Source organism: Pleurodeles waltl, chromosome 9 (genome assembly GCF_031143425.1).
Source record: "Pleurodeles waltl isolate 20211129_DDA chromosome 9, aPleWal1.hap1.20221129, whole genome shotgun sequence".
In the NCBI taxonomy this organism is placed as follows: domain Eukaryota; kingdom Metazoa; phylum Chordata; class Amphibia; order Caudata; family Salamandridae; genus Pleurodeles; species Pleurodeles waltl.
In genome coordinates, this window is record NC_090448.1 from 256,378,099 (window position 1) to 256,390,168 (window position 12,070).

A 12,070-nucleotide genomic window follows, 5' to 3' on the forward strand; every position below is an offset into this window, starting at 1 on the left:
CTGTAACCTGTGTCTCGTTAAGCATCTATTTTATCGTCAGCAGTAAATGTGGAACTGGACCCAAGTTCGCAGGAAATATAACACAAAGGTTAAATTAATCTGTTAGTGAGGAGCCTTGGCTCCTTAGTATGTTACAGTTTTTAAGATTTAAATGGTTTATTATGGCATGTCGGAGTGGTGGGTTAGAAAAGGGGGGAAATGGGGGATGAGACAGGGAGCAGGGTCAGTGGCAGTGGAGAGGAGTGAGTCACTGTTCAACATCACAACCTGCAAGACCATTACACTTTAGAAGGAAGATTCTTCCCAATCTATGGCAATTACACTAGGTAGCTGGTATCTAAAAGCCCTCAATTCCCCCCACAAGCGTGTGAAATTCTAGAAATATCTACTTGATCATAGATTGGACATTGTGGCCTTACAGAAAACTCATATGAAATGATCAGAAGATCATAGGTTAAAACATAAGACTTAACACTTGATTTATAGATCAACAGCCACAACCAAGCGTAATGGAGTAGCCTTGATGTTTCACTCTTCACTTACGGTTTGCACAACACAGGTCAAGACGCACAAAGAGGGAAGGAGGTTGATGATGAATGGAACTATGCGGTGGCGACGCTGTACCATAGATGAAGTATATGCTCCAAATGCACACCAGTCAGAATTTATAACTGCATTTCTCAGTCAGTTGGCGGAGTTCACCAAAGGAAATAGGATAATACTTGGAGACTTTAACCTAGTTTGGAACCACCAGTTACATAGTACCCATCCACAGAGGTCGCAAACAGAAACATATGCTTATTTCCTGCAGCAAGAAGTCACGCAGTTAGGGCTCTTAGATGCCTGGTGTATAGCCCACCCCACCTCTAAAGACTATACATATTTCTTCCATTCCCATAGGACATATTTCTGTACGAGCACCGTGATACTCTGGTGCTGCTAGCAAGCTATCGTGAGCATTTGCATTGTTTCTCATTGCTTCCGGCTGTGTGTGCAAAGACTTCACGTTCGATTGCGCTGCCTCAGATGTGATGGCAGCCAAAACTGTCCAGCTTGCGAGTGCGAATTCACCTGGAGTAGATTTTCTACTCGAGGTGCTTCTAAATCTAGTCAAAAGGAGGTTCTTGACTGGATTTCCTTCTCCAATGGACCCTTCAAGTTGCCTTTTTTAGCGTGAGAAGCCTTTTTTTCTAAACACAAAGGAAGTGCCCAAGAGACTCCAACTTCCTGTTCCTGTCCAGCAGGCTCCTCCCAGTGCTTTGTTTATCTTCTTGTCATTTTTCACTTGGATTTTAAGGTGGAAGGATCACTTTCTTTGTCTCCTGGAGATATGTTTGGATTTAAGGACTTTGTTTCAATAACGATTGCATAAGGGCGTTGTTTGTTTGCTTGAGCATTCACCAGTATTTCATTGTACTTTGATTTAATTTTTACATTTTATAGAGGTGGGTTGCCTGGAGTTTAAATATGAGTCTAGTCATTAGTTATTTTGCATTTCATTGACTTTTCACCTTTTGTAAAGTGCAATTGTTGCAAAGCTGAATACCTTTTTCTTCATGTTTGTAACATTTACAATATTATTTTACTATGTGACCTAAATTTCCAAAAGGCCGCCTAGCTAGCATGAGCCAGTACTAGTAGTCATCATTGTATGAAATAAATGTTTCAGTGGTATATGTTTTTAAAACTTTATTTAGGGCAGGGGTGGCATTAGATTAAATTGAAACTGCTCGCTATTGTTTATATTTCATGTGTTTTTTTTTTTAAGTGTGTGTGTTGTGGGGTAGTATTTGATGGCATAGGAGAATGTACGTTTTGACATTTTTATAGCTCAGTTAATTTTCATGCTTTGTTTGCTGAATTAACGTTATTGTTTTCTTCAGTGTTACCACCATGTATCCTTATGGCCAGTGTGTGTGTGTATGTGTGTGTGTGATCCACCATTTGTCTTTGTTCTCCATGCTTTGTGGTCAGGGGCCATTTTGTATAGTCTATGTCCATTGGCTTCCATGTGATCTTTATTCTCCATGCCTCCTTGCTCTCTGTTGTTGTATGACCATGTGGCTGGCACACATTTTGTGCATCCAGTCAATGTGCATTTGCCAGAGGCTTGCATGTGTTTTTTGTTCCCCATGCCTCCTTGCTGTCTTTTGTTGTTTGACCATGTGGCTGGAGGTTGTTTTGTGCATCCAGCCAGTGTACCATTGTCATAGGCTTGTATGTGTTCTGTGTTCCCCATGTCTCCTTGCTCCTAGTTGTTGTTGATATTTGAACATGTGGCTCATGCCCATTTTGTGCATCCAGCCAGTGTCCCGTTGCCTTGCATGTTTTCTTTGATTGCCATGCCTTCTTGCTCCTTGTTGTTGTTTGACCATGTGGCTAGCAGTCATTTTGTGCATCCAGCCTGTGTGCTTTTGCCATAGATTTGCATGTAGTCTTTGTTCCCCATGTGTCCTTTCTCATTGCTGTTGTTGTTGTTTGACCATGTGGCTGGCAACCATTTTGTGAATCCAGCCAGTGTCCCTTTGCCATAGGCTTGCATGTGTTCTTTGTTTGCCATGCCTCCTTGCTGTTATTTGACCATGTAGCTGGCAGCCATTTAGTGAATCCAGCCAGCATCCCTTTGCATAGGCTTGCATGTGTTCTTTGTTTGCCATACCTCCTTGCACCTTGTTGTTCTTTGACCATGTGGCTCGAAGCCATTTTACCATTCCAGCTAGTGCCTTTTCCCATAGGCTTGCATGTGTGCTTTGTTTGCCATGCCTCCTTGCTCCTTGTTGTTGTTTGATCAAGTGGCTGGCGGCCATTTTGTGCATCCAGCCAGCATCCAATTGCCACAGGTTTGCATGTGTTCTTTGCTTGCCATGTCTCCTAGTTCCTTGTTGTTTTTTGATCATGTGGCTGGCAGCCATTTTGTGCATCCAGCCAGTGTGTCTTTCTTATAAGCTTGCATACAAAAATTGGTAATTATTGATCATATTTACGACCCATATAAAAAAGCATCATGCAATCCGGTGGGAGGATCATCCTAAAAAAATAGTTGAACGTGGTTGCTGTGGTGAAGTTGAGGAGATCCCTGAAACATAAGCAGTGTGACATCCTCACACAAAGCAGCTTTGTCTCCAACAGTGCACCGGAATCACCCACCTCAATGAGCTCACAATGGCACAGGAAGACTCAGAGTCAAATGGAGACACCACGGCATACAGTGACTGAACCGTGACGCACCTTGAGTCTACCATCTCATACATCTCAAAAGTCACCTGTGTTAGTTGCCCCACAAAAGAAAGTCCAGGCTACTATTACAGCCATGTTTAGGCAGAGGATCCCCACAACAGCAAGCACTCAATGGAATGCTTGTACAATGGGAAGCAGGCAAAAATGTTAGTGCTGGACTTCCTCCCTTTTTCTTCTGTGGAGGGAGTGGGATTCTTAGACATTGTGGCAGCCATCTACCCAAAATTGAAGGTTCCAAGTCGGACCTATTTTGCCAGAGTTGCTGTTCCAGTGCTTCATCACAATGCGCTACAAGAGCTTTGCACCTGACAACGGACATGTGACTAGTTGTCAGGCTGTTGTTTAAATGGACGTCACTGCATGCTGAATCTCTTTTGCTGTAGTAAAGCAAAAGCTATCTACAGGTCTTGGCCCCGCAGAAACTTTTAAGAACATTCAGCGCCATGCAACAGTAGCCATGTTCACCATGAAGAAATCACATTCAGCTGCAAACATCTTGGACGATCTGAATGGCAAGGTGTCAGAATGGCTGCAGCCCATAGGTCTCCAAACTGGATTTGTTGCCACGGACAATGGTGGACGGTGGCAATTTCCGGGTTGTGTATTTGGCGTCCTGCATCAATCTGGCTGTGAAAGACTTTCTCAAAAAAGAAGACATAGGGCCTGATTCTAACTTTGGAGGACGGTGTTAAACCGTCCCAAAAGTGGCGGATATACCACCTACTGTATTACGAGTCCATTATATCCTATGGAACTCGTAATACGGTAGGTGGTATATCCGCCACTTTTGGGACGGTTTAACACCGTCCTCCAAAGTTAGAATCAGGCCCATAGTCAGCAACAGACTGACCACTTGCAGACAAATCTGCACTCATTTCAGCCATTCTTTTAAAGCCCAGAAACAGTTGCAGATTACTCAGTGTGGTAACAGAGTAACAGTTAAAGCCCTGATACAGCAGGTGTCAACACATTGGAACTCAACCTATTATATGTTGCAGAGTCTGTTTGAGCACTACTGACAGATCAATAACAAGTTATTTACCATGGATTCAGAAAAATGGGGCCTAGTCAAATGTTTGACAAAGATGTTGCTTCCTTTTGAAGTTTTCACACAGGACTTTAGCAAGGAGGACAGTATGATGGGCCAAGTTATCCCATAGGAGCATCTGCTACAGGACCTGCAAAGAAGGTATCTGAAAGGTTCACACTTGGAGGTGTGAATGAAAACCCAGAAGCCCATGCCTTGGTTGAGAGCCTAAGTTAATGCAATGCTGCAAAATAACATTATCTTGTCCAAGGAGTACATCTGTGCCACCATACTTGATCCACATTATAAAAAATGATTTCCTTTTTCTGAAGGGGATTTTTGAAAATACAAGAGGTGGATTGTTGAGCAAGTCAGAGAACTGGAAGAACAATGGCTAGAACTTAGAGTCCCACTCTGCAGTTTTGGGGTGCCACCTTCAACTTCCAGAGAGGGCAGTCTTATCTCACAGCAGCCAACAGGAGGAACACGAACACTGGCAACAACAGCATCAGAAGAATCTGCATTGGCTTGGGTTTGAATGGCAGGTCTTAAGTCCATCGGCTTGAATTCAAGTGGCAGGTCTTAAGTCCATCGGCTTGAATTTAAGTGGCAGGTCTTAAGTCCAGGGCAGAGGCAAAGGCAAAAGAGGTTGTGCAAGTGGCAGCACCAACAACCATTCAGAGGATATTTCAGAAGCGTGTGGATGACCCAGAAGAGGTTCATGTGGATCAAAACACATTTTGTGTATTAGTCTGGGAAGATCCACAAGTGGCAGGAACTCAGCAGACTGGAAATAATGCATCTGGCTTGTCCTGTAGCCTGCGTGTCTTTTGAGTGTGTGTTCAGTTCAGCTGGCATAGTTGCTTCAGTGAGAAGGACCAATCTCTCACCTCAAAATGTGGAGAGATTGACAATCACCAGAGTGAACCAACATTGCATACCCCCTGATTACACCATTCCAGAAACACCACAGGAGGAGGAGGATGAATGGTAACAATCAAGAATGTTAGCTGACCAACTTCTGAGTGAACCACCTGGATTTGAACACAAACTCTACTTACCAGACTCAATTATTTCTTGTTGATCTTCTTTCTTTGCAAAAAAAGGAAATAATGGAACTTTATATTTGTGGCAGCTGTTATGCTGCCACACCATTTTAGTCACATATATGGCTGGATTGGAGTTGGACTAGTGTGCAGTGATGAACCCTCAACAATACCTTCATGACATAGGAGACAATGCCTTCCTCCCTTGCATGAGCATCCTTTTTTTTGCATCACTTAGCAGGGCTGCCCCAAAAGATCATTTATTTACAAAAGTGCCAATACAAAATTCCAATGTGTCACCTGTGTCAAAGATTCAATTATGTACCTAACCTACCCGTGCTTAGATTGGAGGTAACTATAACTAAATACAACTATTGCAACAATGAGTGAGTGATTGTTAGTGATGATTGATGAGTTATGTGGTGGCAGACAACGAGGGAGGGTGTTCAATCAATAGTAAACTTTGATCAATATTTGGTGCCTGATGGGTGATAATTTTTCCTGGAGGTGATTGAAACCTTACTTAGCAAAATGTTACCTGTGCAGTCTACTCCTTTTTTGGGGTTCTTCAGAGACCAGACTAGTCACTTTAGTTAGCAAGCTCAAATCTATACAACATGCAGCAATTCTGTTCCTCTACTTGTTCTTAACAGCAGCGCACTACATATCTATCTTGCTCAGGTGAAGACTGGGACAGAGTTACTCAGAATCAGAGGTGCGTTGATTTGGGGAAAATGCTGATGAGTGTGTGTGTTTCACTGGTGGCAAAAGTGAAACTATGAGTCCTCTTGTTTTCTACTCTGCCTCTGAGACTTCTTGATACACTCCTCATGAAGCATGCCATATTTCTGTCCTTCTCTTTGACTCTACAATACAGTTTCTGTTTTACAATCCTCAGGACTTCTCCTCTCCTACATGAACAAAAGGCAAAAGATAAGCTCAACACTCCTGCTTACCCACCGGGCTGGTTCAGACAGGTACCCAAGAGTGACGGGCATTCCTGGGAGAATGCAGATGCACCACCAAGTTTGGCAATACAGTATCATCTTTCTTTTAACAATCATTTTTCTTGGAACTTGGTGGGTTTAGTTCACTTCTCCATAATTTGATTTTTTAAACGTAGATGATAGAACATTTAGATATCTATAACATGGGTCTCTGGGTAGAATATGTATGTAATACATTTGACTTAACTGTGCCATACTCCTTCCTTCAAATTGCGATTCTGAATTTGGAGTCGCACTTTTAGGGAATCTCAAAAAAATTGAATTCACTAAAATGGGACTTCCTACGTCTTTCATACACTTGGAAAGGCTATTTTGCATTTTCAAATGGTGGAATTTTGTTATTCCCACTGTTTGCAAATGCAAAATACTTTGATATATCTGGCCCCTAGTCTCTTAGGGCCTGATTTAGATGTCTGTGGATAGAATACTCCATCACAAACATTATATCCTATGGAGATCGTAATATGGCAGACAGGATATGCATCTAATTTGTGACAGAGTATTCCATCTGATGAGATCTAAATTAAAGTTAGAGAAATAAATATCATCAAGAACTTACTGGGACCAGCAGAGCCATTTGCTGTGGCTGCATGCTGGTGGTCGCGGTGGAACTTCCACCCACTGCAGCACTGATGCTGGCACCCTCCCTCTTTGGCCCGACTCTCTAATGCCCTCTTCTTGTCCTTAAGTACTTATGTAAGAAATAAAGAAGATAACAATAAAAGATTAGTGGTACAGTTAATCTCTTAGAAAATATTTTGACAGCATCCTAAACTACTTTTGGAAATACTAATGCATTGCAACAAATCTTCTCTGCTTCACAAGTCTCATTCGTAACCCCTTTTGATGGGCCAATTCAGTCAGTTTCTCATTTCAATGTATAGATGCTTCTATACATCACTAGAAGATTGCTAGGGATTGTATGAGCTATCTAAAAAGGTAGACACAGACGATGCTAACTCACTGATATTACTTACTATCACTATCACAGTATGACTATCTCACTGACGGGAGGACAGAGGAGTTAGCATAACATCTTAAATATATAAAGAAATGAACAGAACTAGATAGCACTGATCACCTGGCTCACTCAAATTGGATCACATAATAGTTGTCACGTTATGTTACGTGAACTTAATTTACCTCTCTGTGTGAGCAGCATGCTTTCTGCAAAAAATAATTTGCATTATAGGACACAAAATTAGGAGCATATTTATACTCTGTTTGTGCCGGATTTGCGTCATTTTTTATTTTACGCAAGTCGGGTGCAAACTTAACTCCATATTTATATTCTGACACTTGACCTGTCTAGCGTCACAATATTGGAGTTAACATCATTTTTTGCCTGCAGAAAACTACCTTGCGTCAATGAGATGCAAGATAAGGCGTTCCCGGGCAAAAAGTGACACTAAGGCCTTTGCACCTTATTTATCCTCCCATGCAAAAATCACACGGGAGGGGGAGGGCCTTAAATAATGGCGCTAAGCCTGTTTAGCGCCATTATTTAACACCTGGCTCAGGGTAGGCGTTAAGGGACCTGTGGGCCATTTTCCATGGTCAGAGGCCATAGAACCAGCCCAAAGGTGTGCTTCCCTGCACTCAGGGACACCCCCCCCCACACTTGGAGGAGACCTAAGGATGGGGGGACCCATCCCAGGTAAGTCCAGGTACATTTTTTTTTTTTTTTTAAGTGCCATAGTGGGGCCTAACTTGGGCCCCCCTACATGACACTGCGCCCAATGGCCTTGCCCAGGGGACATACATCCCCTGGGCATGGCCATTGGGCTGGGGGGGGCATGACTCCAGTCTTTACTAAGACAGGAGTCATGTCCAATGGAGATGTGCATCAAAAAATTACTCTAATCAGGTTAGCATCATTTTTCTGACTCTAACCTGACTAGTGCCATTCTTTGATGCACAACCTCTTGCTTCCACTACGCCTCCCCCACCCGGTTAGTGTCATTTATTTTGACGCTAATTGGGCCTTAATGCCAGCCAGCGTCATTCCTTAAATATGACGCTAGCAGGCATTAAGGCCCAATTAGCGTCAAAATAAATGACTCTAAGCGGCTGGGGGAGGCGTAGTGGAAACAAGAGGTTGTGCATCAAAGAATGGCACTAGTCAGGTTAGAGTCAGAAAAATGATGATGTGCTGGCATCCTGGAATGGCGCAAGCCGGCAGTAAACGTTTTCACGCAAACCTGTGCTAACGCAAGTTTAAGTCAAAAAGTATAAATCAGGGCCTTCGTCTCCAAACCCAGCAACCTGGATCCCCAGCAGGTCCTTTACCTAGACAAGGATATCGTCCAAGTGGTACATCAGCCACTGATGGGTTTGCCGAACCCCAGTGCAACGGCGGATACAACGGCATACCCTTCTCCACAGTAGTTGACGCTTCCGTAGGCCATACCCACTCCCAGGCCTGTCATCTGCTGCCAGCATGGAGGGGAGGTGGCAGGGCACAAAAAAGCAAGTGCGGCCACCTGCTGCTCGCTAAAGAGAAATGAGGCTGCACCCCTCGGCGGGGCTGGCACTCGCAGGGTGTGCAGTTCAAGGCATCCTCTACAGTTGTGCTGTCTCATCCCCCACAGTCTGCCATGGCGCTGGGTGGAAGAATACAAAAAAAGACCAGGAAAAGAAGGAATAGAAAGGAAGAAATTAAGTTAGGGGAAAATTAATAAAGGGATAATAAGCTCACAGAAAATAAAAAAGAGGTAAAAGCGTAAAATACACAACAAAAATGCACACATTAAGTAAATAAATGTAAAACAGGGGAGGGTTAGTTGGATAAAGTAAGAATGGCTAAGATAAAGTAGGGATTCCAAAGTACAGAACAGGAAAAACAAGATGGCTGCGCTTGGGTGACCACGTGGTTCTGTTTGTGCTCGTGTTGTAACGCAGAGCATGTAACTCACACCAATCAGTGTGAACGGGTGGCCGAGCACAACCCTGCAAGCTCATGTGGAGTTTGGTGGAGTTTGCAGAGTTATTTTTTTCACTCTGCAGAATTTCTCATAGAAGAACTCCACGAACTCCACCCAGGCCTATAAATAAATATGAAGTTGATCTTTCTAAAAGTATTCCATTGCAGAGAAGTTTGAGGGTACAGTTGGATGATGAGTAATTAGAAAATATGCGTTCTTCAGGAATGCAATTTCGCATCACAGAATTAGTAAAATGAGTATGAAGATGGAGTAAATTTGACAAATTAGAAAATAATGGTGATGGAAAGTGATTTATTAGTAATGGCAGGTAGGTACCAACAATAACACCACAATCACAAATAAGTTTCAGTCAAAGTCTCAATAAATTACTCCTTGCTCAACCCTTGGTAGCTTGGCTGATGAGCAGTCAGGCTTAACTTAGAAGACATGTGTGCAAAGGATTTAGGGCCTGATTACGACTTCGGCGGAGAGGGTTAATCCGTCCCAAATGTGACGAATATACCCCCCGCCCTACTATGAGTTCCATAGGATATAATGGACTCGTAATTTGGCGGGCGGGATATCCATCACATTTGGGATGGATTAACCCTCTCTGCCGAAGTCGTAATCAGGCCCTTAACATCAAAAAAACAGCAAATAGGTAAAACACAACACACAATAAGAATCCAACACTAACGTATTAAAAAGGGACATACTTTCTCTATACAATGCACTACAAATGTCAACAATCCAGTGGAGAGAACCAGAGATATGAATTTTTAAAGTTTAAATTACAAAACTGCTTTCTAGTGCCCAAAAGTGAAAATTGCCAACCAAGGCTATTTGGTTGCACCAGATCCGGTCAAAGTCAAAGTTTGAGACCAAACGCAATGGAGCCAGGTTGGATACAGTGAGTGGTAGGCCTCTATCAAAATTTTATTTTTACTTTTAGTAATTTTTTTCCTTGTCATCTAGCAGGTCTCCTTGGCAGGACAGCTTTCGAGCCGTCGGCAGCTTGGTTCAGCCTGAGGCTCCGGTGAACTCTTGCCGATGGGCAGAGCTCTGAAGCTTTCAGTGGGGCGAATCTGAATTTTAGGCTAAGTCGCAGTTTGACGTCACTGGCTTGACTCTTGTTGACAGGTCAGTCAACTTACAGAGTTTTTTCATAAAATTAAACAAATGTCTCCAAACTTATGAATCTTCTTCGAGAAGATCTTTTGGATCCAGAAGATCTTGAAGAGTACACAAAACCATCTAGTGTTCTAGAAGCTCTTGGAGAGTTGGGACTACAATCTCCACAATGCATCCGGTCCAATTCTTAACAGTCCACTGAACTCTGGTCAGCTGAGCTATTCTTACAGGAGCTTATGCAGAGAACCCTTGGTAGCTCCTTTGTACTGTTGCCTACAGGGAGTTCACTTCTGAGTCTTGGAAGCAAGACTAAGGCCCTCATTATGAACATGGCTGTTCGGCCCCCATGCCGGCAGTGGCTGCTGAAGCCGCCAGCCGTCATGGCGGGCCGAACCGCCATATAATAAACATGGTGACAGCCACCAGCGGCAGCCGTCACCCACCGCCAGGCTCCCGCCATCAGGAGGAGGCAGAGGGGGTGCCCCAGGGCACCCCTGGGGGCCCCTGCACTGCCCTTGAACTTTGCATGGGCAGTGCAGGGGCCCTGGTGCAGAGCCCCGTCGCGCAGGTCACTGCCCGATTTTCACGCAGTGACCTGCACGGCGGGTGCAACTGCACCTGCCGCACAGAGACATTGACGGCGGCTCCATCTGGCTAAGTACCCCCTTTTGGGGGCCCGACAGACACTGCTGCGCCGGAATGGCTTGGAGCGGGCCCTATGATGAAGCATGACATCCAATGGATGCGTGAGGGCCTGTACTTCTAAATATTAGAAGAATTGCACTTGAACCTGTGCCTATATATTTGATGTCTAGGAACTGTGTACCCTTTTTGGTGTGTTTACAGGCACAGAGCCAGAACTAATTTCCATCCTTTTGTGCATAAGGTGCTAAATAACACTTCCTTGTCTGGAAGAGGAGCAGCCAGTCAAATGCTTCCATCAAAGAGGGCAAACATTATATTAGACATTTAGGAATTAAACTCCAGTCTGTTCTTTAGGCAAGATTCAATTGCTTGTTTTAATTGAGTGGTCCACAGGAGTAGGAAGCTGTATTTGCTTTTAAAAGTGTCCTTTCAGAATTGCTTTACTGATCTGAATTCAATACTTTCTAAAACTACTCTTTTTATAGCAACCTTAGATTAACTAAAGATTTTAGAAAAAAAACTATGGCCCTCATTACAACCCTGGTGGTGGGTAATAGAGTGGCGGTAGTACCGCCAACAGGCTGGTGGTAACTACTGCCAAATTATGACTATGGCGGTGATATCTCCGATAGACAGCCAATGTACCACACCGTCCACCAGGGCAGAAACAACAGTCACCACGGCGTTAGCCACCTACATCCAGGCAGAAGGCAAAGTACCGCCCACCATATTTTGAAACAGGAAGCCACCACCTTTTCCGGGGGCGGTACCAACGCCATCAAAAGCCTGACAGAAACAGAGCACAAAAGTCAAAGGACTCACCATTGGATACACAGGGAAGAACCACGCTGCCATGGAACCCGAACTGCAAGTTTTCCCGATGATCTTCTACGTTATGCTCCACCTGGACTCACCGGTGAAGACGACGACGGTGAGTACAGCCGCCAAGCAAACAAGGAAGGGTGGAAGGAAAAATAAAGTGACACACACACGCACGACACACATCCGACACACACACCATGCACACAACAATATGCAGAACAAAAACAATTT